The sequence below is a fragment of the Protomyctophum bolini genome, assembly GCF_963924005.1.
Source record: "Protomyctophum bolini genome assembly, chromosome: 12".
Classification (NCBI taxonomy): Eukaryota; Metazoa; Chordata; class Actinopteri; order Myctophiformes; family Myctophidae; genus Protomyctophum; species Protomyctophum bolini.
Window position 1 is genome coordinate 30,151,925 of NC_137873.1, and position 25,493 is coordinate 30,177,417.

Sequence of the window (25,493 nt, forward strand, 5' to 3'; positions counted from 1 at the left end):
ACGTTCATTTGTCAAAATTATTAATAAAGTGAGACCGCGCTTAAGGCAATAGGGGGGAAATGCAGATCTAAGTCCCAGTCTGTCTGCCTGCCATTAGAATTCCCCACACGTCGACCTCAACATTAGACTACCTCAGCTGAGGCCACGTTGATAGCTCAAATAAATGGCATTCAGACAGCGGGGCCTGCTCGCTCATTTGCTGCACAACGATCCGCTGACTCAGACTTCCGCGGAACTGCCCATCTCCTGTGCGTCAATAAAAAGCACCGTACGTGCACTCTGCCATGGGGCTAGGCCAGTGCTCTATCAAAGTCCTGTGAAGCCACTAGGCATCAGGCCAGCTAGAGAGGGGGGGTGGGGTGGGCCTCGGGGACCCATTGGAGGACCTATCCCTTGGACTCTACTACAGCCCAGTGCCCACAATATGGGCCCTGGGTGCCAGACACACAAACACACAAATCCACCTAACCAGCTGTGGCCTCTCTCTATTCTTGGAGGATGCAAAAACAGAGGGTTAAACCAAATGGACTTTGTGGGGGGCAAATCTGGCAACATTATCCCACTAAACTAAAGCCTGACCGACGCCAGATTCTCGGGCCTGATGCCGATCCTGATTTTGTCCTACACCGCCGATTACCAATGTTTTTGACCGATATTTAGTCAAAAAGTGTATAATCAATTATAAACAATATATTGTTTTTTAAATCTACAATGCCTATAATTAACCTATAGTGATGTGCTCAAACGGAACACCCTGTGCTCAAACAGACATACCGTGCTCATACGGACAGACAGACATACACACAAAGCTGTGCATTGGAGCAGCTACACCGCTCAAAAACGGACACATTGGTTGCATAATTGCTGAAAGAAATTATGTTGAAAAAGTTAAATAATGGCCAATATATCGGTCTGACTCTACATTAAACAATAATCTACAAAGAACTGGAATAGACCATGCTTACGCAGGTGGGTCGCTATTTTATAATCACATTTCACTCACTACAAAGTCGCTTCCCTTTTATCACTTTCATAGTCGTAGTTGTTTACTGCTCAAAGCTCACATTAAACAACAGAGGCTCTTGCACTTGAATAGAATCATTTGGCATCGTGACAATTGGGTAATTTCTAAAAATCCAATTATGTCGTGGAGAATGTTAAACACTTAGGCCCTTAAATGTATTCTAGTCTCATTCCATGAAGCTGGCTTTTCCCCTCCTAACAAAGGATCTTGTCATGTGAGGTTTTGAACTCACGATACATACAGTAGTATCTTATCTACAGTAAAGATCTTTAAATTGAGACCGAGCGAGCGTGACAACTGCAACTCCATGACCTCTGATATTCCGGGAAGAGAAGAGAAAGGAAACATCTCTCACGGTGCCAAGAGAAACAAGGGGAGAATACTGTACATGTTGAACATGTGCTGCTCTGCACTTTCCATATGTTCCTCTCTAGACTCTAATATCTATTCTTTATAATACATGGACGCAGGGTTATGGCTGCACTGCATAATAACCCTGTATAAAATCACAGACAACATCCAGTCTAATATCATGATATGGATATAATATTGATACTAGGGATGTCCCGATCACGTTTACTTTGCTCCCAAGCCGATTCCGTTCATTTGAAAATGACGTGATTGGCCCCGATTTCCGATCACGTGATCAGATCGGGACAACCCCTTTCTTAACCACTTAAGCCCTATTTTCAAATTCATGAAAAAATAGTCAATTACGTTTCTTCCAGCGGTGAAATGTCCCTTTAAATGTTTTTCACCTATAAAAGGCAAGCACAAAATCCAGCAGGGACGCCAGGTTTGAAGTGGTTCAAAGCAACGCCAAAAGGTTTTGTATCTCAAACTAGAAAAAGTGCTCCTCAAAAGTGCACAGGCCCAGCTCCGCCGGGCCAGGTAGGTTATCGTGGCCTCCTGGTGGTCCTATAATAGGCCAATGTGAAAAGGGTGCCATTTCTTCTTACGCCTTTGATGGCAATTCGACATTCAAAGTCATGATATGAGAAATGCTGTTACAAAAATGTGTTTTGCAAAAGTCCCCCTGCTGGTGGTGCTATTACAGGCCAGTGTGAAAAGGGTGGGATTTATTCCTCTGCCTAGTAGGAATGTGCGTGCAAAATGTCCCTCAAATGGCACGTTCTGCGTTCATGATTTGAGGCATTTTGTTCAAAACGTGCTAATTCTGCAAAATTGTAAGACCAATGTTAGCCAATTAGGATGGGATATGAAATACCGGACAGATCCGTCTTGATCACATGACTATAGAGATACTGTGTATCTGTGTATTTCTGGACAGAATCTGTACACAGACGGACAGACACATGGAGTGCCAAACGTACTCTCCCCCAATGCCTTCAGCCAGGCTGCAGACAATGACCGTCCTGCATAAGGACAAGAACGGCCCCCTTTCTTCTCATTTAGAAACATAGGACACATTGTAGCCTATACTGTATATACATGCTCCTGCGTATGTAACCCGATGACATATGCAGGGGGGGGGGGGGGGGGGGGGGGGGAGAAGAGAGGCCAGTGACACGAGCGCCGCCTCCACGCAGGCGCAACGCACGTGCGTGCCACACTGGTTTGATCAGCGTCCCCCCTTTGATCTCCATTCAGCTTGCTTATCTGTGTGAGGGTGTGCCACGGAGGTCAGGCACGCCGCAGGGTTCATAGATCTGCTCCCCTGCCATATGCGCAGGCCTCGTTTGACCCTCGTGCACACTCCTGTCCCTTCGGAGACCTGGCCCGCTTCATTATGCAGATAGCTCTGCACCTGCCTGTCTGACCTTGCATGTGCATATGAGTGCATGTGTGTGTGTGTGTGTGTGTGTGTGTGCGCATGCGTGTGTGTGTGTGTGTGTGTGTGTGTAAAGGGAGAGAATAAAGAAAAACATGTTCTATACAAAATGTCTGTAAAAGAGGTGCATCGCTGGTGTGGATTGTTATGACATGAGTATGGTAGGCCATTAAGGTACTTTCAAATTGTTTAAAATTAGCATTGAGTTTAAAGGCAGCTACAATACTTAAGTTTTATGTCCCGTTTTCTCAATCTACGACGGAGAGAGAGAGATAATTCCAGCGTTTTCCGAATGACAAAAACGATGGCACTGGATGGTGTGTCCAATACGGTGTGCCATCTGCTCCAGACAACGTTATTGCCACAGTGGGCCAGGAGATGTCCTAAACTACCCGGCGACACCGGGGCAGAAATGTCTTAATGGAAGAGGGAGGGAGGGCCACCGCATCTTAACCCATTCTGACCTGAGATCAGATTCTAAAAATGTCAGATCTGCTATTTTTCAATAGCTAAAGCATAACATAATGCTAACACCAAAAGGGGTTCCCGCCCAAAATGGGTTAACCAATGCAGATGTGACAGATATATTGTATTAACATATTCTACCATACAGATTGGTTAACTTGAAATGATTTATTCAGTACAAGAAGTCCTGGATCGCAGCTTTGAATTATAAAAGAGGGGAAGAAGAAAGAACGAAAGAGAGACGACAATGTATCGCAGTGGTAGAAAGTAACTACTGTAAGTACATTTACTTAAGTAATGTACTTAAGTACAAATTTGAGGTATTTGTACTTTACTATTTTTTTTTCTTTAGTATTTCCATTTGCCAGTACTTCATTTGCCAGTACTCCAAATATTGTACTTTTACTCCACTACAATTATTTGAAAACTTTAGCTAGTAGTTGCTTTGCAAGTTTAGATTTCTTTTTTTTTTTACAAAACCACTTCAGCCATATATACATTTCGGACATTTGAAAACAGCCGAAAATGCGTCGCGATGCATGCAACGCATTGCATGTATGGGGCCTGGGTGGGTGTGTGTACGACAGGGGGACAGATAGCTGTAACGTAGCCTGTAGAGGGCCTGGGTGGGTGTGTGTACGACAGGGGAGCAGATAGCTGTAACGTAGCCTGTAGAGGGCCTGGGTGGGTGTGTGTACGACAGGGGAGCACAGAGTTGGATCACACTGCATGGCAGCCTGTTTCATAGCCAGAGCCAGGGGAGGAAGTCAGCTCCACTCGCCCCTATAGCTCCCATCATTGGACTGAGGTCACTTCCTGTCACTACCCCAGCCTTTCTCCAGGGCTGCCCAATCAGCACGGCCTGCGCACGAGCCCCCTCACCCCCACCCCACGCCACCCCACCCCTCTCCTTGCACCGGCCGAGCAGACTCTGGATATAGTTACAGGGCCACAGGGGACCGTCAGCTCTCTCTCTCCTCATCTCTCTCTCTCTCTCCTCTTCTCTCTCTCTCTCTCTTGCCCGCCCTCCTCCCACTCATTTTTTTCCCCAGGTCTCTTGAGTGTTTCTCCACTGCCACCACCCTGTCCCTCTGCACTCCTAAGAAAATCCTTTAGATGAGAACTGCTCCTGTGCCTGCTCTCTCTAAGCATCCCTGACACCAGCAAAGTAAGCCCATCTGCATATCCACAGGGCCCGGCGTTCCTGTGGCTCATGGTTTATGTATTTCACAGCTCCTTAAAACACAAACGCCTAATATCTCTCCCATGTGGAGGAGGAGAGAGGAGGAAAAGTGGAAAGAGAGATAGAGTGCTGTGGAAAACTATTACAAAAAAAAAAGAAAGAAAAGAAAAAGAATTGTCTTTATTCCTATTCTCTGTTTATTTTTATTTACGGCGTAGGTTCAGACGCTGTTGTTGAAGGTTGTTTGGAACTCTGGAGTTTGCTGGTCCGACTTGCATAGTTCAGTTAACTAGGTTTATGTAACAATGATAAATTATGATTGTGAACTTTTGTACCAACGTGAGCGGTGAATGTCTCTATGTAAGATCCCTGTTCACTTATAACTCAGAGAGTGTACAAATGTAACCAAATAGATCCTTTGGGCCCCCTTTGTACACTCTCAGGCCCCTCTTCCACCAGAGTTGAACTGGTCCAGTTGTTTTTGCCCCACCTCATAGTGAACCAGTTCAGTCTTTCCACTGAAAATGAACTGGTTCAGAACTCTAAAAGTTGGTTCTGCAACTGGAACAAAAAAAAAATGGCCACCGGTTCCGTGAAAGCACCAAAGTTCCATGAATCTAGAACGGAACCAGTTCCAGAACCAAGGTGCTTTTGGTGGAAAAGGGGCCTCAGATTTACAAATAGTTAAATGAGGATTTTACTGTGTAGCCCCAAGCACAGCTTACAGTGAACTTGACCCCGTAGTGCACTACATGGCAACGCAAAGACAAAAACTGAAGTAGCACAGTCTAAAATTCTCTTCATGGAGTGCACTTAAGTGTGGGCATTGCTTAATTAAAAAACTCCCTCCCCCCCACCCCCCTGAACTACACACACCACCCGCACTCCGTGCGTGCACACTGCCCCCTACCCTATTTAAACAATTGTGCCGAGGAGAAGCTCCAGTCGAAGAGGGGAGTTCAGGATCACTTTTAGCCGTTGGCTTTGGAACAGAAAAATCTGATACTTAGATTTACACGTCTCTCTGGGGCACAGTGAAATGGTTCTCTAAAGCTTGCTCTTAAAGGGACCCAAGCTGCCTGCGCGTTGCCGAAGCGCCACTCTCTAACAAATGATATTAAGGACATCAATCAAGTCACTTCCTCACCGAAAGTAATGAGTAAACAAGTGGGGCGACAAATTGAGAATATTTAGTAGCCATCAAGAGTTGTTTTGGAGACGAAGAAGGAAAAAAAAGGCGCTGACAAACACAACACACTCCGTCCCGACTAAAAACAGACCAAAAACTAGCATGGGTCATTGCAAGGTGAGGGTTTTCAGACTCCTGCTTCGGCCCCCGAGATGAAAGGAATACAAAACCTGTTCCGAATGTTCCCGACTTCATGTTTTTGAGGAATGTGTCCTCGGGCACGAACTAGCTTTCCAATTCCACCATCTGTCGAATTATATTCAGTGTGATGATGTACAAATGTGTGACAATAAGCCAAAAGGAGTTTAGATTTCAAGCGGACACGCTTGCCGTGTACACAGACTCTGTGCTATGTGATGGTGGATGGTGGCAGATAGCTAGACAGCTTCGGGCCTGTAAACAGTAGGTGGGTTTACTTCTCTCTCCTCTCTGTGGGAACTATCCATTAACAGATAATGGGGGGAAAATCAGAGTGATTAAGGCCCAGGGAATTATGGGTGAATACAAATTGACTCCACCTTCGTGTGTGTGCTGTGTGTTCTCCTGAGATGGAAAGCACTTCCTTGTAAGGAAATCGGCTCATTTTATCTGAAGCACATACAAGGCTCATTAATGACTGCAGAATGCCATGGATGGGGGGGTATATATAGGAAGGTGGTAGGTGGGAGCGCCGCGCGCGGGGATGGACTCCCCCTGGACCGAGGCTGATTGGAGTACCGGTGCCTGGGGGGGTACATTGCTAATATCTATCTCCTCGCCTTCTCACTTTGAGAAGGACAGAGTGAGTGAAGTGCAAAATGCAAGAAATTAAAGTACAAGATTTAATCACGGCACCTCGGAAAACTCATCCCCCGTTCTATCAATGAGTTAATGTACTATATAGACAGTGATGGAAATGCGGGTCTGGCCCGGCTAATGAAATCACATGATGTCAAAACTATGCCATAATTCAATAGCTCTAGATAGACTCTTCCGAGGCTGCTGGCAGAAAAGTGGGCATGCCTTAAAGGCACGTTCTCCATTAAAAAAAAAGAAGAATAAGAAGAAAAGAACGAGATAAGACAAGATAGGATAGCAAAGAAAGGTACCACAGACCTCATGTCAGGGTCCCATGTTCAAGGCATGCCTGACGCTCAACTCCCAAACCTCCAGAGGGGGGGGGGGGGGGGGGGGGGGAGGTGCGAGGCGAGGTTAGCTGCGGCTTTGACATGTCAGTGGTAGTCAGTGGTGGAGGAGACGCCCTCTCGCGCAGCGAGAGAGCAAGGGATTCTGGGTGGAACAAGTCTCCGGGAGAATGTCAGCTGTGATGCATGGCAGCTCGTTGGAGGTGCTAATCAGAGCAGGGCTAGGCTCCTGCTAGGATCAGCCACTCTGTGCCTACATTAAGTGCCTCACAGCTCCCCTGGCTACCGGGTCGGTGGTTGAGAACTCCGAACTGACAGCTTTTTTGTGTCGAGATAAACATGCGCAACGCTTGAATGAGCGTTACAAAAGGTTTAGCAGCCATCTACAACACCTTTTGGAAGTCCACAATCACACCGGGGACAGGAAAATAAGGACTTGTCCAACCCCCCCACCCTGCCTTCTCCAACACTGCGCGGAATAGACATTTCCACTTGACTTACTCGCAAAGAGTGTGCATGTTTCTCGGAATACTACACTACTACACTGCTAAATAGCCATTTAGCAGTGAACTGGCCATTTAGCAGTGAACTGGCTATATTTAGTGAGCAATACAGAATGGTCACAGCATGAAGAAGATGGCTGGCAATATAGTAAGATCAAAACAAATCATGCATATTCATCTGCATGATTAGCAATTACCTTAAAGGATCATACCACCATCATTACAGTACATGGCATGCATCTATTCAAAAGCTTTGGACATCATACATAAACATAGACCCTTTCCCCCATTAATGGCTGTGTTGTTGTTTATTTACATTTTCTCCTTAGAGAAAAAACATTTTCTCTATCATTAAAATCTTTTCTCCATAGACTATTTTCGACGTTACTTGAGAAGTTTCAAGTCTCAAGTTATAGAATCTGTGAGTAGTCCCTGGACTAAACATGTCAGAATGCAGAATGGTTGGTCTTCAACATTGGGATATTGTTCAATCCGTAGCACTTGCACTAGCCTTGGCGACCTTACAGGCGTATGCAAAGGCACAACTTATGCAATTTAGATATCATTTTATGTAAAGATAGCACTCTATAATGTATACTCATAGCTTCACTGTACAGATAAGCTACCGTTATTATGTTAATCTACAGATATTATGTTCTTAGCTTGCTTATGATTGATGACTATGTATTTGATGTATTACAATGTGCTGTACTGTACAGTATGTGTTCTTGCTTACTGTAAATCGCTCTGGATTAAGAGTGTCTGGTAAATGCCTAAATTGTTAATAGTCAAAGGGAACATTGTGATACGGTCTGAAACACAGCATGTTTTTTTTAGAAGAGATAGACTGCCTTTTTATTATCTTCTCAGAATACATTTACTGTTGCTCTCACCGATGAAATAACAACACAATGGCTAAAACTCGGTCAAATGAACGTTGTGTGTAGGTCACCGAGGCTGAGTGGAAGAGAAAGGGAGAAAAGAGCGTGGAAAATCTACAACAACAAAGGCAAGAGCAGAAGACTTGTTAACGAATGATGTGTAGGCGCCGCAGCTGCAGGCAGGTATGGAGGTCCGTTGGGGACAAACAGTGCAGAGCTGCAGTAGATGGATTGCACGGGAGCACTGGACCCCCTGCAGCCACACACAAACACCATTCTGTGGTGAAGTGCTCTAATTTACTCCATCCATGCCTATTCTAAACTGCCGGGTGCTTTTTTTTCTTGTTAGAAGGAAATAAAGGTCAAGTGACTACTACTACTACACCCTAGCCTTTTTCAGAGTACACAACTCTGCAGCTCAGTTAAAGTTACTGAGGAAAAAGGGAGAAAAACAGGGAGTAATGTTGCGTTCACACGGGCAAACGCAAAGACGAATGGGAGTATCACTTTGGAGCAGCTACATGCATCATTGTGTCTTTGCGTCGTCATGTCGCTGGCTTCCATTGACAATGAATGGTAGACTTGACTGTATCTTTGCGTCTGCTCGTGTGAATGCACAAAAAAACCCCAAGAATAGTCGAAAAAGGCAAAAGGAAGTGAGAAAAAAAAGAAAACGGCAACGAAATTTGGAATGAATGTAACAGGAATCTGTCTTTCTTGGTCTCGAAAGAGTCGAGAGTGGCCTGAATGTAAAAAGTTAATTATGGGCACATGCCCGGGCTTCCTCCACAAGCCCTCGTTGCGGCATTGTGTCAGACTGAGGCATGAGGTCTCTCTATGGGCTCTATGGGGTCTGGTGGTCCACACAAAGGAGCGAGGGGGGAAAGAGATGGCTGCAGCGAGAGGCCCCTCGGCTGGGCTCACGGCATGGAACACTGTACAATTAGCCAGCCCCTGCGTTCTGCCGGCTTATAATTATCAGTGCTTGCCTTAATTGACTCCCTTAGCCGGCTGCAGAGGGACCCCCCCACCCCCCCTTCCCCTCTGCTCGACACAGGCCGCCAAGCGCCACGCCGGGCTCTCCAAAGTCATTTAGAAAAGCGCTCATATTTTCGACACAAAAAAGAAGAGGGGGGGTGGGGGGGAACATTTGGTGAGAGAGAATTCATCATCAGGTGTCTAGAGGTTTTCCTTAATAGAAAAGGCGAGTCCCACTGAGCGCGCTCCGTGTAGCGGCCAAGCCACGCATGCTCGGAGACCAGCAAGCCGCCATTCGCAGCGGGGCCAACGAGACATTAGCATAATTTTATATAACACGGGCACCCGCACTGGAAATTTAATACATCTCAGCAAATACGAGACAGGCATTTTGCATAATTTTTTTTTCCTTTCTCCCATATTCTCTACCTATACAGCTTCCTCTCTCACTCTCTCTCTCTCTCCCTGTCCTCCCTCTTCCTCAGTGACTCTGTGCTGTCTTGTCGTCATCATGGCCCTGCCTCCCTCCCGCCTCTCACTGCCACTCTCCCCTTTGCTCTGCCCCCCTCCCCCCTCCCTCCCTCCGCCCGCCCCCACCACCACCACCACCACCCCTTCTCGCCCCATGGTGCTGCTCTCACTAGGAGAGGGGAAGTTCATTACCTCAGCTAAATCAGAATTAGTCCCTTCATTTTGACGGGGCGAACTTCATTAGAAGGGCCCTTCCTTAATCCAGCAGGGAGAACTGATGAATCTACATGGGGGCCCATAATTTGCTTCACGCAGCACATTCAGCTAGTACTTCCTACCACACTGTCTCTCTCCGCTTCCCTTCCCTTCCTTCCTCTCTCTCTCTCCCGCTCTATCTAGCTTTATATATATACTTATGGTTACATTTTTATTAGACTCTACTACGGCACGAGAAAAAAAAAACTGAAAAGGAAAACACCTGCATATAATTAACTAATGGCAGCAGAGAAGGGTGTAAAAAGAATGAGTTATGCTGTTTGGAATGTCCCGTCTCTCTCTCCGACAGGCCTCGGGGCCTCTGGAACAGCCATACTGTAGAGCTAAGTTGGCCGACACTCAAATGCAGACTGAGGGAACACAGCCGACAGCAGACTGGATCTCTCTCTCTCTCTCTCTCTCTCTGTGTGACTGTGGTGGTACAGTAGGTATAGGTAGCCCACTAGCCCACTATCCGCCACCACTTTACTCCGCCATGATTCAGTCCCTCACGTTTTAGCATGCACATTATCTTTCCAGCACAAGAAGGACAGGAATAAATAAGGCATGGCTTGTTTTCATGCTGTCACCTCGTTTCAATTCACTGTTCAATTCAACACTGAGAGTATAAGAGAAATGTATACCCAATACCCACATTTTTTACATTCTCCGAGTCAAAGTCAGATTTAGCGGCGTGTATCGGCCTTGTTCGTGTTATTTATAAACCACAGCATACGGTCTTAACAACATGGCCGCGTGAGACGCCAGGCGTCGGCGGCAACAACCAGTGCGGATCCAGAGAAACAACCGCCCAGCAGCGAGAGGAGAGGAGGAGAGAGGAGAGATGTGGCTCATGGAAGGGAGAGACAGCCCCTGACTGGCGTACCACAGAGCCTGGTGTCAAACAGATGTGCCGCTTGGCAGCTACGCTCCCCAGAAAACAGAGAGAGAGAGAGAGAGAGAGAGAGAGAGAGAGAGAAAACAGAGGGCCCACAGATTTCCAGGGTGGCTTTGAGTCGTGCTATGCCTACCCCCCATACCCCCCCCCCCCCCCCCCTACCCGCACCCCTGCCTACCCCCTACCCCACCCCCCCTACCCCCACCCACACTACCCCCAGTGGTGGAAAGCAACTACGTACATTTACTTACGTATGTACAATTTTGAGTTATTTGTCCTTTACTTGAGTATTTCAAATTTCTACTCCAGCATGTCGGATTCCAAATATTGTACTTTTACTCATGCACTGCATTTATTTAAAAACTTTAGTTACTATACTTTACTTTGTAGATTTTAACAAAACATACACTAACCACTAAGCCCATTTCGGCCATTTGAAAAAAAGCCGATCTACAAGCTCACAATTTGAAAACATGAAATGGGACATTAAAGTCGAGCACTTTCTACTTTTGTTACTTCAAGTACATTTTAATACCAATACTTTTGTACTTTTACTTTTCACTTGTAACAGAGTATTCCTACATTGCAGCATTGATACTTTTACTTAAGTAAAACATGTGAGTACTTTTCCCCCCCCACCACTGCCTGCCCACCCCCCACCGATCTCCACCCACCCAACATCATCCCCCAACAGCCCCAGCCTCCCCCCTCTCCCCCACCCCCCCACGCTGCTATGTGCCCCTGCAGTCTCCCTCCCTCATCACCTCCACACAGGAGGTCCCCTGACTGGTAATCTCGTCCCTCGAATGTGAAATCTCCGACAGCGAAGCCCCGCGCTTTTTACCCCCCGCCTCAGTGGCTGATGGGTAAATTGGAATGGCGCGCCCTGCTGGCGCCGAGAGCTCCGAACAGACAGCAGAACACACACGCTGAGCCGGCACCCCTTCGCTCACTCTGTCTAACCCGTTGAGACCGGATGAGACCGGATTCTAGTACCAATGTCTTCTCAATCTTGACAGTTTTCTGCAAAAACCTTGTTTCTATAACAGTGGTTCTCAAACCATTTCATGTCAAAGACCTCAAAAAATATTCTTCATGATTTTTGAGGGGGCCTAGATTGAGGGTTTGTGAAAACACAAACATTGAAGACAAAAGTGTGAAAACACAAACATTAAAGACAAAAGTGTGTAAACACAAACACTGAAGACAAAAAAAGTGAGGACGCAAATTGTGATTGGCCAGAATGATGTATGATGATGACGTATGACGATAAGAGCGTGTAATGTACAATCACACGGGTGTGATTGTACATTTAAAAATAGCAGATCTACAAGCTCGTATGCAGCGTGGCACTCGGTGAGACAGATGCATTCCAGGTCTAAGTGGACTAATATAGTAGTGGACATGCACGCTCTCGACGAGTGGCGAGATCCATGCGCGGACACACGCCGCCGCCGCCGCCGCGCACAGCTGCGCGCACCTGTGAAAATGCAAACGTACAGTACGTGCACTGCACACGCAAATCAATGTAATGAAATAACCCCCCACCCAAAAAAAACAGAATAATAATAAAAGGAAATCACACGCAAGTTACAAGCACATTGTACACACACTGTACACACACACACACACACACACACACACACACACACACACACACACACACACACACACACCAAGGTAGGTAGGTGTTCCATGCATGATCAATTCACCCTCATTTGCATAAAGATAGAATGTATGATAAACAAACAGATACCAGGAGTTGAGTCAATATATACTGTATGTTCAAATTCAAATGTGCATCATCTGGGATATGGCTCAGCTTGTTGTATGCCTCTGCAGTCGCTGCACCTGACGTCCGTTGCCATAGTTTCCATTATCTCTACTATACTGCTGGAATCAAATGAAGAGGACGAAAACAAAGAGTGTTTTACACAAGTGTAAAATTGACCATTTTGGGTCGCATGGATGCCCGTTGGGAATGCCTGATGCTGCAGTAGCAACAGCAGCCGTAAGCGGTAAAAGTTACACGGGGTAAGAGTTGAGAGATAAAAAAAGATGATAAAAAAAATAAGGAAAAATAAAATAGAAATAGAGGAAACTATAGACTAAACTCTAAAGTACGTGTGCAGCTACACTTTATCCGGGCATGAAGTACAGTGCAAGGCACCGAGGGGCTGTACAGTATAGTCTCTGATGTAGTTGGTAGCATCAATTAAGACCACTGGTTCCCAAACAGTGGGTCGGGACCCGTTTGTGGGTCGCGGACAAATTATTATGGGTTACATATCATCGTAATAATCACATGCTCATCCTCTTAGCTAGGTTATTTAATTAAACCACGACAGACAGTATGAATGCCAATGGATTTTTCTGGGGGTTGGCAAAGGAGGGTTTAAGCAATAAACCCAAGATATTCCGGGTTTGGCTGGCATATATTGGGTTAATACATGTACTGTATATTATATCAGTAAATATAAAGTATAACTGTACAATCTACGTAGGTCTTCCATAATTGGCTTCATATTGATCCAAAACATGTCCTGAAATATTAATAAATATGATTAGGGCCGGAACTCCTCATATCTCTCTCTCTCTCTCTCTATACATATACTGTACATCCAGACATCAGAGTAGGATTTCCCAGAAGGCTGGTCTAGCTGTCCGAGGCATCAGATCTGTCTATTTTTCTCCATCGGTCGATTCTCTGAAGCATGCGTTAAGATGGTCGAGTCTATACTGTACTCTCAAAACGCAGGGAAGTCGTCCTGAAATAGTGGACGGCGGGACCCGGAGGGGCCAAAGATCAGTGCAGAGTACAGTCACAGAGGCCCTTCCTGTCAAAGGCAGGGCTGCCTTTCAGGGGGGGCCAGGGGTGAGGGGGAGCCAAAGACATGACACACATTTCATTACACTTAAACCAACTGTGGGTTCAACTCGGAGCCCCTGGACTTCCCAGTGGCGTCTCAGAGGATGGAGTAAGTGGAAGCATAAGAGAAGGACTTTTACAAAGAACACAATGGCTAAGGTGGACAAAGGCACGGCAGCTGGACTAATTGCTTAGGGGCTTCAAGGAATATTTTTCTTTAAGTACTTCTGTTTAAAGCTCAATTTAGGGGGCCATAAGTTGCTCTCTGGAAGAAAAAAAAGCCTTAAGATGTACAGTACACCTTAAAGCTGAAGCAGACAATGGAGAGTATTTGGGAGGTAATGTCTTATATATACTGTAATAACCAGTTTTTAATACAATGCAATTTTTGCTAGTACATATTAGCCTAATAGATATAGAATCGTTGCAAAATGCATGTCGCAATTCCCTACAACACTTGGCTGCAAAACTCTTAGTACGCAATTGAAAATGTGTCAGTAAAAACGTCCTGGACAATCTCCACAACATTTTAAAAGCAGGGGGTCTCGGGAGGCTCACTGCGGACCGTGCGATGCAACGAGAGCCTCCTCCGCGCCGCCTCGGCCCTCCCTGTTCTCATCCTCACTTTCCGCTCTGCTCCTCCACTCCCCCTCCCCCTTGTCTTGTCTTGTGTTCTCTGCTCTCTGATGGCTCCGTTTAATTCCCCCCCCCCCGTAAACACAACCTTGGATGGGGTCGGTCCGGAGACCGGGAGAGAGAGAGGAGAGAAAACGGTACTTATCCCACAGACATGCCCACAGAGTGGTCTTTTCAGCAAGAAGAGCTCTCCTCTCCTGGCCTCGGAGAGAGACTACTTGTCCATTAACCCATTTTGGACTGAGGTCGATAAAAAAAAAGGCTTCTAAATCCTAAAAAAAATGTCAGTGGTGCTCAACCTTTTTCATGTCAAGGACCCACAGAATTATCTCTATTGGGCCACGGACCCCCATCTCAAAATATGTAGTTTCAGGGACCCCCCCAGAAGCCAATATTTTAGTTAAAAATGTTCGCTCTGAAATACATATTCAAAGATTTGCGCCACACTGTCATGACTTTTCAAAAATAGCAGACCTACAAGCTCATATGAGCTCATATGAGCTTGTAGATCTGCTCTTTTTCAATAGCTAAAGCATGACATAATGCTTAAAACACCAACAGGGGTTCCCGGCCAAAAGGGGTTAAGACTGTCAGAGGATGCTCTCACCGAAACGAGAGGCCAGATCTCTGGAGAGCCCCTCGGGGGGGAGTTGGCTCAGGCTGTGGGGCTAGAGGGGGTTAAAGGAGAGAAGAGCTAGGATGGCTGGAGTGTTGCTGGCCATGCTCTGCACACACTGTAGGGTCAAAGGGCAATCTGCAGCTTCAACTGTGCCTCAGCGCACCCGGGGCGGCGTGCATGTGCCAAAAATGTATCGATCTACAAGTTCAAGCGACGTGTCGCAACCACCACCACCACCGCAGTTGTGAGTGTGTAGATCTGCTACTGTATATTCGGCACACAACACCGGCAAGTATCCATTAATTAAAAGGGGCAATAGTCCACATTTAGCCACTAGATGTCACACTTTTAAAACACCCCCATGTTGCATAGGGTTCACTGTTTCCCTATCATCACCACCACTACAAGGCAGCACTGTTACTGTATGCAATATTTGTAATGCAATGGCTGCCTGCCAAGAGTATATATTTAGGATATAGAAAGTACCTTATGAAAACACATGGACAACGGCTGGGTGTTTATGGGCCGACGGATTCACTGAAATGAAATGATTTCTATTTAAGAAAAGCAATGCTTTTATTCCACACCCTTTTAAAGGTTTTATGGTAGTTTTGTTTTTTGTTTTTTTTCATAGAAAATGTTATCTAGGCAGTAGGTACCTTTTAATTGGAACTGCCGTGAAGCTACGTTTATTTGCGCTCCGAGAAAGACCGCAAAATGGACACATTTACAACGGCATCACTACCACAACATGGCAATAATCATTATATGAGATTAGCTATTGTGTGAAAAATGTACTGCAACCTACTTTGCTTCATAAAGAAAACTTGTCTAAATTCTAAATTCCTTGGAGTATTAGACCTGCTATAGAATTACAAAACACCATTGTTATACTGCTCGCTTGGGGGGAGACCTCGCTCATTAAGCCGCCGCTAAGATGTTGAGGGTTTTCGATTATTCCATCAGTGGCGTTTCTCTTATTATAGTGACAAATTCTCGCTATTTTGTTGCCAATCTCCGACGCGGCTGTCACATCTCTCTCGCAAGATCATAATAATATTTCAAAAACAGGGCTTGTGATGCGCGTCTTCAAAAACCTCCGCAACACACAAGAAGACAGACATCGCTTGATTCCCCCATTGAATTTGTACTGGCATTAACTTTGAGGGGGAAGAAAGCGTCTCATATTTCTTATAACCGGTTGCTAACATGTGACATCAGAGCCTGCATGTGCCTCTGCTGCGCGATGATTCTAGGATTGTGGTATTGTCCAGGGGAGGGAACCCTCACTCTATCCGTCAGCCTCGACGCCAAGTGGGACTGAGATGATTAAAACACACCGCTGTCTGTGACTGGCAGACTCCCCACAGCTTCTGGAAGATGACATGATGTCTCCGAGAGTTGCACGGTGAAAAGGCAACTCTCTAATTTTAACTCTGAATATACACACCGCAACGCCAACCAACCAACCCCCTCTGTCAAAAAGAAAAAATCACGCTGAGTTTCTTAACCACAATACAAGTGATAACGAACGACTAAACAGTGAACAACGAAGTAAATAAAAATAATATAAAATCAATAAGGGAAGGGAGGAGACAAAAAGGGGGGCTGAGAAGGTGTCATCTCCCCCCGGTGCGTTGCACAAACAGCAGGAGCCTGTGAGCTCGTGACAACACCTTCAAACACTTTGTGTTACTTTCACAGAGATCTGTGCTCCGACGTGGCCATGCTTCCGTAGCGGCCTTATAGCACAGCTCTGCCGACTTGGCAAGTACCGGTTTACCAAACAGAAAACACACACGTATGCTAGCGCACACACACACACACACACACACACAAACAAACACAAGCACACACACACTTATGTTTGACATTTTGTCATGACGGGAATGCAGCGAGAGAGGAGAAAAGAGAGCACACCGAGGATAGGGAGGAGGAGAGAGGTGGGTAAGTGGCAGGAGGTGATCGATGTGTGAAATAGCACGTGTGAAAACATAATTCAGTTTGTTGGCATTCTTTCTTGCTTTTTTCTTCGTTCTGTTAAAAGGACGGGGGTGGGTTTGGGGGGGTGTTTCCTGTTATTGTCACGTTGCTGTGTAGAGCAACGCAGGGTCGCGTACTAAATGATTCACAGAAAAAGCAGGAATCTTTTTTTTTCTTTTTTTACATCGACGTCAGCGAATTCAGCCAGGCGCCCTCGCGGGGGGGAATTCTTTTTTTTGTGTGTTTTTATTGAAGTCTGCACCGTAGTGCGCCCCAAATGCTCTGACAGTCAGGGGGCTCCCCGCGGGCGCTTGTCTTCACCTCCAAATCATACGATGGAGAGACGAAGCTCCCTCTGTGCTCTCAATTATACCCCTCAACACCACTCCCCTGATACACCCCCCCCCACACACACACACACACACACACACACACAACCCCATGCCCTCCCCTGCACCCAAAAAAATAAAACAGGCGGAGACGGAGGGAAAGAAAAGCCTTCAGTAATAACAGTCCCCGCGGAAAACGATCCGCGATCACTCGACGCTGTTGGAACAGCTGACAGGCTCGATCCAACCCCCCCCCCCGTCCCCCCCGTCCCCCCCCCCCCCGTTCCCCCCGTTCCCCCAACGGCCTGTCAAGAGTTGCTGCTGCTACAGCGTGACGGTTAGTAGTCCCGTCAACCTCTCGGGGGACCTCGCCTCCTTAAGCCTTGCACCCTCACCCACTCACATGACAGGCCCCTCCTCTGACCCATGCCTTGCCCCAATTACCACCGCCGATAGGGGGCGCCACAGGTTACGCTGCCCCCCCAAACCTCCCCCGGGTGCCCATATCCCTCCACACCTTCCCTTCCAATACCTCTTTCGGTATCCCTGGTGACTCAGAGAGCCCCCTATAGTAAGGCTCTAGCCCCTCATTGAGAAGAGGGGGGGGAGGGAACGGTGTCCGGGGGCAGACGGGAGGAGAGGGGTGTTACTTGCGAGAGGGTCGGAGGGGGAGTAATTTGATCGGGGGGCACAGCTGCGCAAACAGGGGTATCAAGGAATTTTTTCAGTCTGCTGATGGAATTGACTTTGCATGAATGGTCCTACTTTAACCCCCACGACAACCCCCTCCCCAAAATGGGCCGTTTTCCACATGTCTCAATGAGCTTTCGAATTTGACAGCCCCGGTTTTCTCCTTTCTTTGGCCGGTGTTATTATGGGTGTAACACTGGCACTGGAAGGCCAGCGAGGGGGGGAAAGAGCAGGAGCCTTTTCTACTTTAGTACTCCTCCTCCGCCTCCGGCTGTCTCTGCTAAAGACCTCGTCCAAGTTCTGCTGCCTGACCTGTCAAAAGCTAGCCCCATCCTCTGGTAAAAAAAATAAATAAGAAATGCCCCGAACAAAACAAACCAACAACCGCTGGCAGGGTCAGAGGGCAACCCGCTATGGGTGCCTGGACTCTGGCGGCTCCTCTGATTGGTGGAAAGGGCAGCGAGGAGAGAGAGAGAAAAAGAACGGCGAGATCTTTTCAAAGTGAAATCTCCAGCTGATGGCTTAGAGCTCCACACACACACACACACACACACACACACACACACACACACACACACACACACACACCCCACAGTTTGTTTCACTTGCTGCTCGCTGCCTGTCAGGGAGTTTTGCACCGAGCCATTTGGAAGGATTAGAAAGAAGGAAAAAAAGACCTGGTGGTGTGGAGAGGTGTTGGGGCTTGAGTGATGGCTCCAGGACCCCTCGGAGAGTGATAAACCTTTGACCTTGACAGCCCCCCTGCCGTGACCCTTGACCCCTGGCTTTGTGCCACTGCCTGGACGTAGACAGGTGCAGGCAGGAGAGAGTGGCCACGCCCCCACTGTCTGTCCGAGCCAAAGCTGCCCCCGTCTGACCCGATGGTTCTGTTCTGCTCTGGATTCTATCTATCACCAACCACACCAACCAACCAGACAGCTGACGTTACTAAATAAAGACACGCCGCTGTGATATTTATCGAAGCGCAACAAATACGCCGTCGTGATTAAAATGACACGGACCTAAAAGCAGCTATATGCGGTAGTTACTAAATACTATAGCATGACATTTACATCAATATCTTTATCAGCTGAAACTGAGACAATGACGAAACGCCTTTTAAAAGGGAAGTGGGAGAGACAGAGAGACACTCAGATTGCGGCTTTGGAATCGACCAGCGGCATCATGGCATGACGGCACTGAATGGAGCTCCAGAAAGACACACAGTCAGTTTACAAATGGATTAAGTTCCATTTTAAAAAAGCACTTTGGAAAAACGATCCGTGCCCAACGTTATATAAGAAATACGACGGTGGATATTATTAAAGCGGAGGTGTGTGTGTGTGTGTGTGTGTGTGGAACCGTAGACACAATGACATATCGCGCGGCCCCGTTTCGGCTCCGCAGCGGGCACCGCGGCTCCAAGGTCGCGCCAGTCCGCGCCAGTCTTTCCGCAGATCCATTTCCTCTCCCCAGGCGACTTCCACTCATGTTGTTGGCCCAGTGATTCAGTGCCTTGCATTAAGAGCAATTCACCTGCCTCCGGCGTCCCAGCGGCACCGCTCCCCCGGGGAAACCAGGTGGAGCAGTGGAGAAGAGGAAAAAAAAGTTCCACATATGGTAAAGTCAAGCTGCTCGGAGGCTGCCGAGTGTCTGCTGTGGGGATATAGAGGCTCCTAAAAGGCCCAGCTGGTACTTGGAAAAGGGCTCCTGCATTACTACACCTCAGTGTCTGTTTGGGCTCCCCTTTGGAAAAGTGTTGGCCAGCGCACAGCGCGCACACGACCGACCAGCCATTTTAGATTTCTCTCTCTCCCTCTCTCTACCCCACCACCTCATGTGCCTAGTGCCTCCCTCCCTCTCTCTCTCTCCCTGCCGCCCGCCCACCCTCCCTCTCTCCCCTACCCTCCCCTCCAACTGGTTCTGTATCCAATTGAACATTTGGTCCTCCACTGCTGGTTAATCAAATTCCTCCATCTGGCCCCCCTATCCCCGCGGAACACAAAAGGTGCAGCCCGAGCTCGGGTCCAAGTGCATATTGGGAGGGGGGGGGGGGTGGGGGGTGGTGGTGGGGCATGGGGGGGGGGGGGCGGGGGGGGTGCGGGGGAGTGGAGACAGGGACTGCCTACCTAACTTACACAGCCCAGTCAACTAGATCAGGTAGAGGGAGAGAGCACTGAGGGGATCAGAGGCCTGATCATTTAGGGGCAAACAGGAACAGCTTGGGACGAGGTATCAGAGCCCTGCTGTTGGCAAGCCGCTCGGGGACCACGGTTGGGTTCATGTGACAGTAGGAGGGTTTTATGGACTAATGCCTTCAGCGTACATTGTAGAATACAGAATAGAAAGAGAGGAGATCAAGCAAGGCTGCCATGGCTACAATATAACCGAAACAGTGCAATTCCCTGATATAATGTGCCATTTGGTCTCCGTGGCAATAGAGGGGACCACTGGTCTGAGGTCTCGCAAAACACATGGAGAAAAAAGGAGACAAAAAAATAATATATAAGACAGTGGTTCTCAACAAACATTTTCATTTCAAGAACCCCCCCATAACTCGCTGTACAAGTCTGTAAACTCTCAAGAGTTACAGACCGGTAAGGGTCCATTTGGAACCTCCTCCAGGCACCCTGAGGGTCTCCGCCGGATTTGAGAACCACGCGGTTTAGAGCGCGGCTATAGCGACGGTAAAGATTTCACACACAACTCCCTCCCACCGTTATGGTGGACATGATGTGACAAAGCCTGCTGTATGATCAAAAGCTATACCATTCTTCAGATATGACACACATCTGCCTATGGTCTTTTAAAGCCCCTATGGGGGCTTGTGTTGTATATAGCCTTCAGAAATAGATCTTCTCGACTACACGTGATCAAACAGGATTAAAAAGAGCAATCGTTTCTTTACGAATAAAAACAGACAAAAACATATTGACGGACGGCACATAGGCATCTGTGTCAGGCGTCTGCCACTTGCTATTGTGTGAACACGGGAGAGGTGAAGGCAGGAGCGTACGAAATCGCGACACAGACAGTCAGACACATGGCATCTCGAGTGCTAGTAATATCTATTGTACGATCTCTATTCATGTCCGACCATCCCCGTCCCCTGCCAGGTGGCAAAACATGTGTCAATAATTAAACTGCTTTTTACATAACAGGATACAAGGAACACAATGCAATTTGCTCCCCATACTTCATTGGGCCTTTATGAAAGCACATGAGAGAGTGTAATTAATCAAACCACTGGAATATGTGAACGGCAATTTCCACTTAATGGCACTTACAGGGATTGGGTCCCTTAAGCACCGCGTTCTGTCTACCCAAACGAGCGGGATTCATTTTCATCTTCGTACGTCGAGACAATAAAACCTTGGTGTGGATGTTAAACAACACCCATTGCAGATTTAGGAAGTCTCGCTGTGGTCTCAGTCTGGCTCCGCGAGGCCCCGTGGTCTCGTGTGGTCGGACAACATCGCGGCCCTGCGTCATTTCTCGCTACTGTTTGCGCAAAAGTCCACATCTGAGAAAACCACCAGTGTCCACAAACACTATAGCTATCCCTATGCTGGGGCTAACCATGCTGTGCCTTGTTGTTGTTGTGGGCTTGCAGATCTGCTATTTTCGGTATTTTAGTGACGTCGAGCGAAAACGGAAGTGGGTCAATTACAGAGCCCTTGGGAATCTGGTCAGCTATAAGTATAGGGTTTATGTGGTTAATGTAGATTAGTGTATATACCGTCATGGAACCTGAAAGATATGAATATTTTTGCATGTTGTGGGAGGACGTGCCTGGCACTGCCATGCTGTTTTCGCAACACTCGCAGAGCATGGAGAAAAATTGACGTTCCTTTTTAATGATCTTTAGTTTGACCTCAAAAAGCTGAGTGTTTTTGTTCTGTATTCGCCGAACCACAGGAGGCTAACCGCGCTAACCACCCAGGGACAGGAAGAGGATCATTCTCTGCTTTTAGTGGCTTTTTGTGAGGGATGGTCCTAGTCTAAATGGCACCCATGTCCCTAAAAGTGTATCTCTCTCTCTCTCTCTCTCTCCCTCTCCCTCTCCCTTCACTTCGCCCTCGTACGTCCCCCTGCCTCTCCAAAGAGTCCTCTAAGTGCAGCATCTTGTTTCAGTAATTCAGCCAGGGCAGAGACAGTGGAGGCAGGAAAAATAATCGATTTCTCTCTCATTCGGTTCCTCCCAGACTTGCTGCACAGGGCCTCTTAGGGGAGTTCTGGACTATTGGACAGGACAATGTTATGGGAAAGGGTGTCATTGCATTTAAGGTCATCCTTACACCAAGGTTTCATCTTGAGTGTATTTTTATTGGTGTATATATATATACGGAACAGAGTGGACAAACAAACAAAACGACCATCGCCATCACATTTCCAGGATAAGCCGGACATGGAAATATAGGGGCTCTCAAGAGTTGATGAAAGACATCCTTCTGAATGATAAAGCATTAGGAGGACATAACTGAAGCACTGCAACACGATCCTCCATAAACGTACGGTCTAAAAGCAGCCGCTAAGTACAGAGCTTTTAGCAACAAGGTACTGTACATAGGTGAACCTTGTGTCTATAAAAAGACTAAAGTTACTCAATAATTCAGAGGAAATGCCTTTACCGTATCATTATTATTTCTGCATGACGTTCATGCATTCCTATGATCGTCCTTCCCAAAAGAAGGAGCAGAGAGAACAGTATGTGTGAACAGTATGTACAGTATGTGTGAGAACGTATAGTAGTGTTGATGTCGACAGCAAATCTTGATTTTTTTAGTTGAGTCCTATATAGTCTTTGGAATGAAACTTCATTTAGTTTTAGTCATAATTTGTTAAAATTTAGTGTATGATATTCGACAAAATATCATAAGATATTAGTCGACTAAATCTACAGTTGATTTAGTTGACTAAAATGTATTATGGGCGGGCCTTGATGGCGTCGTAATGGTTGATTTGACATTTGGTGGCATGGTAGAAAAGCTTGTAGATCTGCTATTTTCAGCATAGCATAACATGACTCGTCTTTTAGTTCTACTGGATCTCTTCTCCACTAATCCCTCCCTAACTAGTTTTAATTTTTTGACGAAATTGTCAGTATATATTTAGTCTTAGCTTTATAGTGAGGCGGCATAGCTATAACCTATCGCCAAATTTGGCTGCCACGCCCACCAATATCCAGTTCCCAAAATATCTATCAACACTTCTGCCAAATTTGGCACTTCTTTCATACAATGAACGATTGGTCTAATATACTGAGTTATGCCGCTGCACTATTAGTCATCATAGTTTAGTTTTTATTTTGTTTTCCTCAGTGAAAAAAGGTAGATTTTTCGTCATAGTTTTAGTCAACGAAATCCACACTATATGAACGGAAATAATAGAGTCTGAATATCTGAATATTTTATCCTATAAAAAATGGCTGATCTATAAACTCATAACGTGTTGTGAGATTAGAGTATAGAACGCCATGCAGGTTGATGGCATGGTGGTTAACCCATTTAGACCAGAGTATTCTGAAAGAATATATATTCAAAGATTTGTGCCGCATTTTCACGATTTTTCAAAAATAGCAGACCTACAAGCTCGTAGCGTGCCACTCGGTGGCGCGCTATGAGCTTGTAGAGCTGCTATTTTTCAATAGCTAAAGTATAACATAATGCTTAGTTAAAACACCAAAAGGTGTTCCCGCCCAGAATGGGTTTTGTTTCATTTCAATAATATTTTCCGACATTCAGACTCGTCAACAATGGAATTGCACCGAGTGAAATTATATTATTTAATTATCCAGCCCAAAATTAAAATTAAAAAAAAAAAAAAATAGAATAGAATGCATGATTTGAAATAGACTAATGGAACAAGCCTACTGTGGGGCAATCTGGGAAACCATTGGCAAAACAAAGGAAAAACGGCCCCCTCTTTTCCTTTGAATTTGAGTCAACAGTCTGTCAGTCGGTCACATGCACACCTCTACTTCGGTACAATCGATGCGATTGGGCGGAGAAGTTGCATCATTCTTGCATATTTCATTTGCTGCGTTTGCCTTCACACTTGCTGCGTCAAGAGCAGCAGGGAACTGTATCAATGTGTTCAATTCATGAACTACAAAGTGAAATCCATGCTGTTAAAATTATACCTCGAGTAATAGTTAGGACGTAAAGTGACGATAACGCGTGTCTCGGGGAGACAGGGACTGGACGTTGTGTGTGTGTGTGTGTGTGTGCGTGTGTGCGTGCATGTGTTCTTTTGAGCACATTGCATTCATCCTCATTCGACCACGTCTATCCACGGTAACGTCTTTCTTTGCACTGCGTAAAATATGCCCTCTCTGTCTCCAACCGTGTTCACTCCTCATACTCACGTTTCATTCCCTTTATCTGATGCGGATTGCACTCACACCTGCAGCGAAGTCAGGTGCGCTTTGAAGCGAACCCCCCGTTTTTTAGAATGCGATCGTTTGCTCCGCATCAGACTTCGAATGAGCCTTCACACCTGCCAAACGAAGCGCACTTTCCGATGATACGCAGCAGGATTAGTTTTAATCACAGTAAAAAGCATGGTGGTGCGAAGGCGACCTAACTGTGGGGTGGTTAGCTGGTTACGATTTCCTGTGACTATACCGGTATCTGCAATCATTTTACCACAGGACGCAAATAATGTCGATCCTACACAGCAGGAGATGTAATACATTATCCGTTGAATTAAATTAGACTGAGAGATTCACTGTAATCTTGTGCCACTGACTAAAGCTGCGTTCAAACCTGACCATGTACATATACATTTGTTTCCAGTCGCTTCAATAGTTTCACTTTGGTCGCGCAGATTAGCATTGGTATTTTTTTAAGGCCCTCCACTCTCTTCCATGTTAGAATGAGATCTGTAGCTCTCTTTCCCCTCCCTTCAGTGGTGGATTATATTATTAATTATTGATATATAATTAATTATATAACAGATATAAAAAGTACACAGTAATTTAACTATTAGTGTGTGAAACCAAATGGACCCGCTCGTTCCACCTACAGCCGAGCTTCAATTACAATATAGACTATAACTATTTAACATAATTCCTGCTACTAATATCATTTATGAGAAGCAAAATTAGTTCCTATGTCTTTGCAAAGGGCTTGTATATTGTTTTTGGATGAATAAAGCCACCGGGCTGTGAACAAAATCAACATCAATCGATTGACGATGATTTGTATGTAATCGCGCTGCTCCAACTATCAAGGTTTGGACGTATAGCTTTACATTGTTCGTCTAGCTGCGTAAAGGCATTTAGTAGCAAATAGGTCATAAAATAAAATGAATGTAAAAAGGGAAACTGTCCCTTTATGGCTAATCGTTATCAGGCAGTGGCAGTGAAGGCTTCATTTCAGCCTCTCCAAGCCCCCTGCGCTGGCCTCCTCTATGCGTGCGTGCGTGCGTGCGGGTTCAGTCCAAGTCTCTGGGGGCCCAGTTTGCATCTCCTCTGCATTTGGTCCCTCATATGGTTTCTAATCTTTCACTCAGGTTTACCACTGCAAGCCAAGCCATCCGTCTAAATTCTTAATAATGGCAGTCAGTAACTCGCAAAGCACACTTTACTCCTCATTTACATG

General features: G+C 46.3%; 1 protein-coding gene across 6 annotated transcripts in view; it reads right to left on the reverse strand.

Annotated features, from left to right (window-relative positions):
- Positions 1-25,493, reverse strand: part of znf521 (zinc finger protein 521) — a 140,975-nt gene that overhangs the window by 30,622 nt on the left and 84,860 nt on the right. The gene's annotated exons all lie outside the window — the stretch shown is intronic.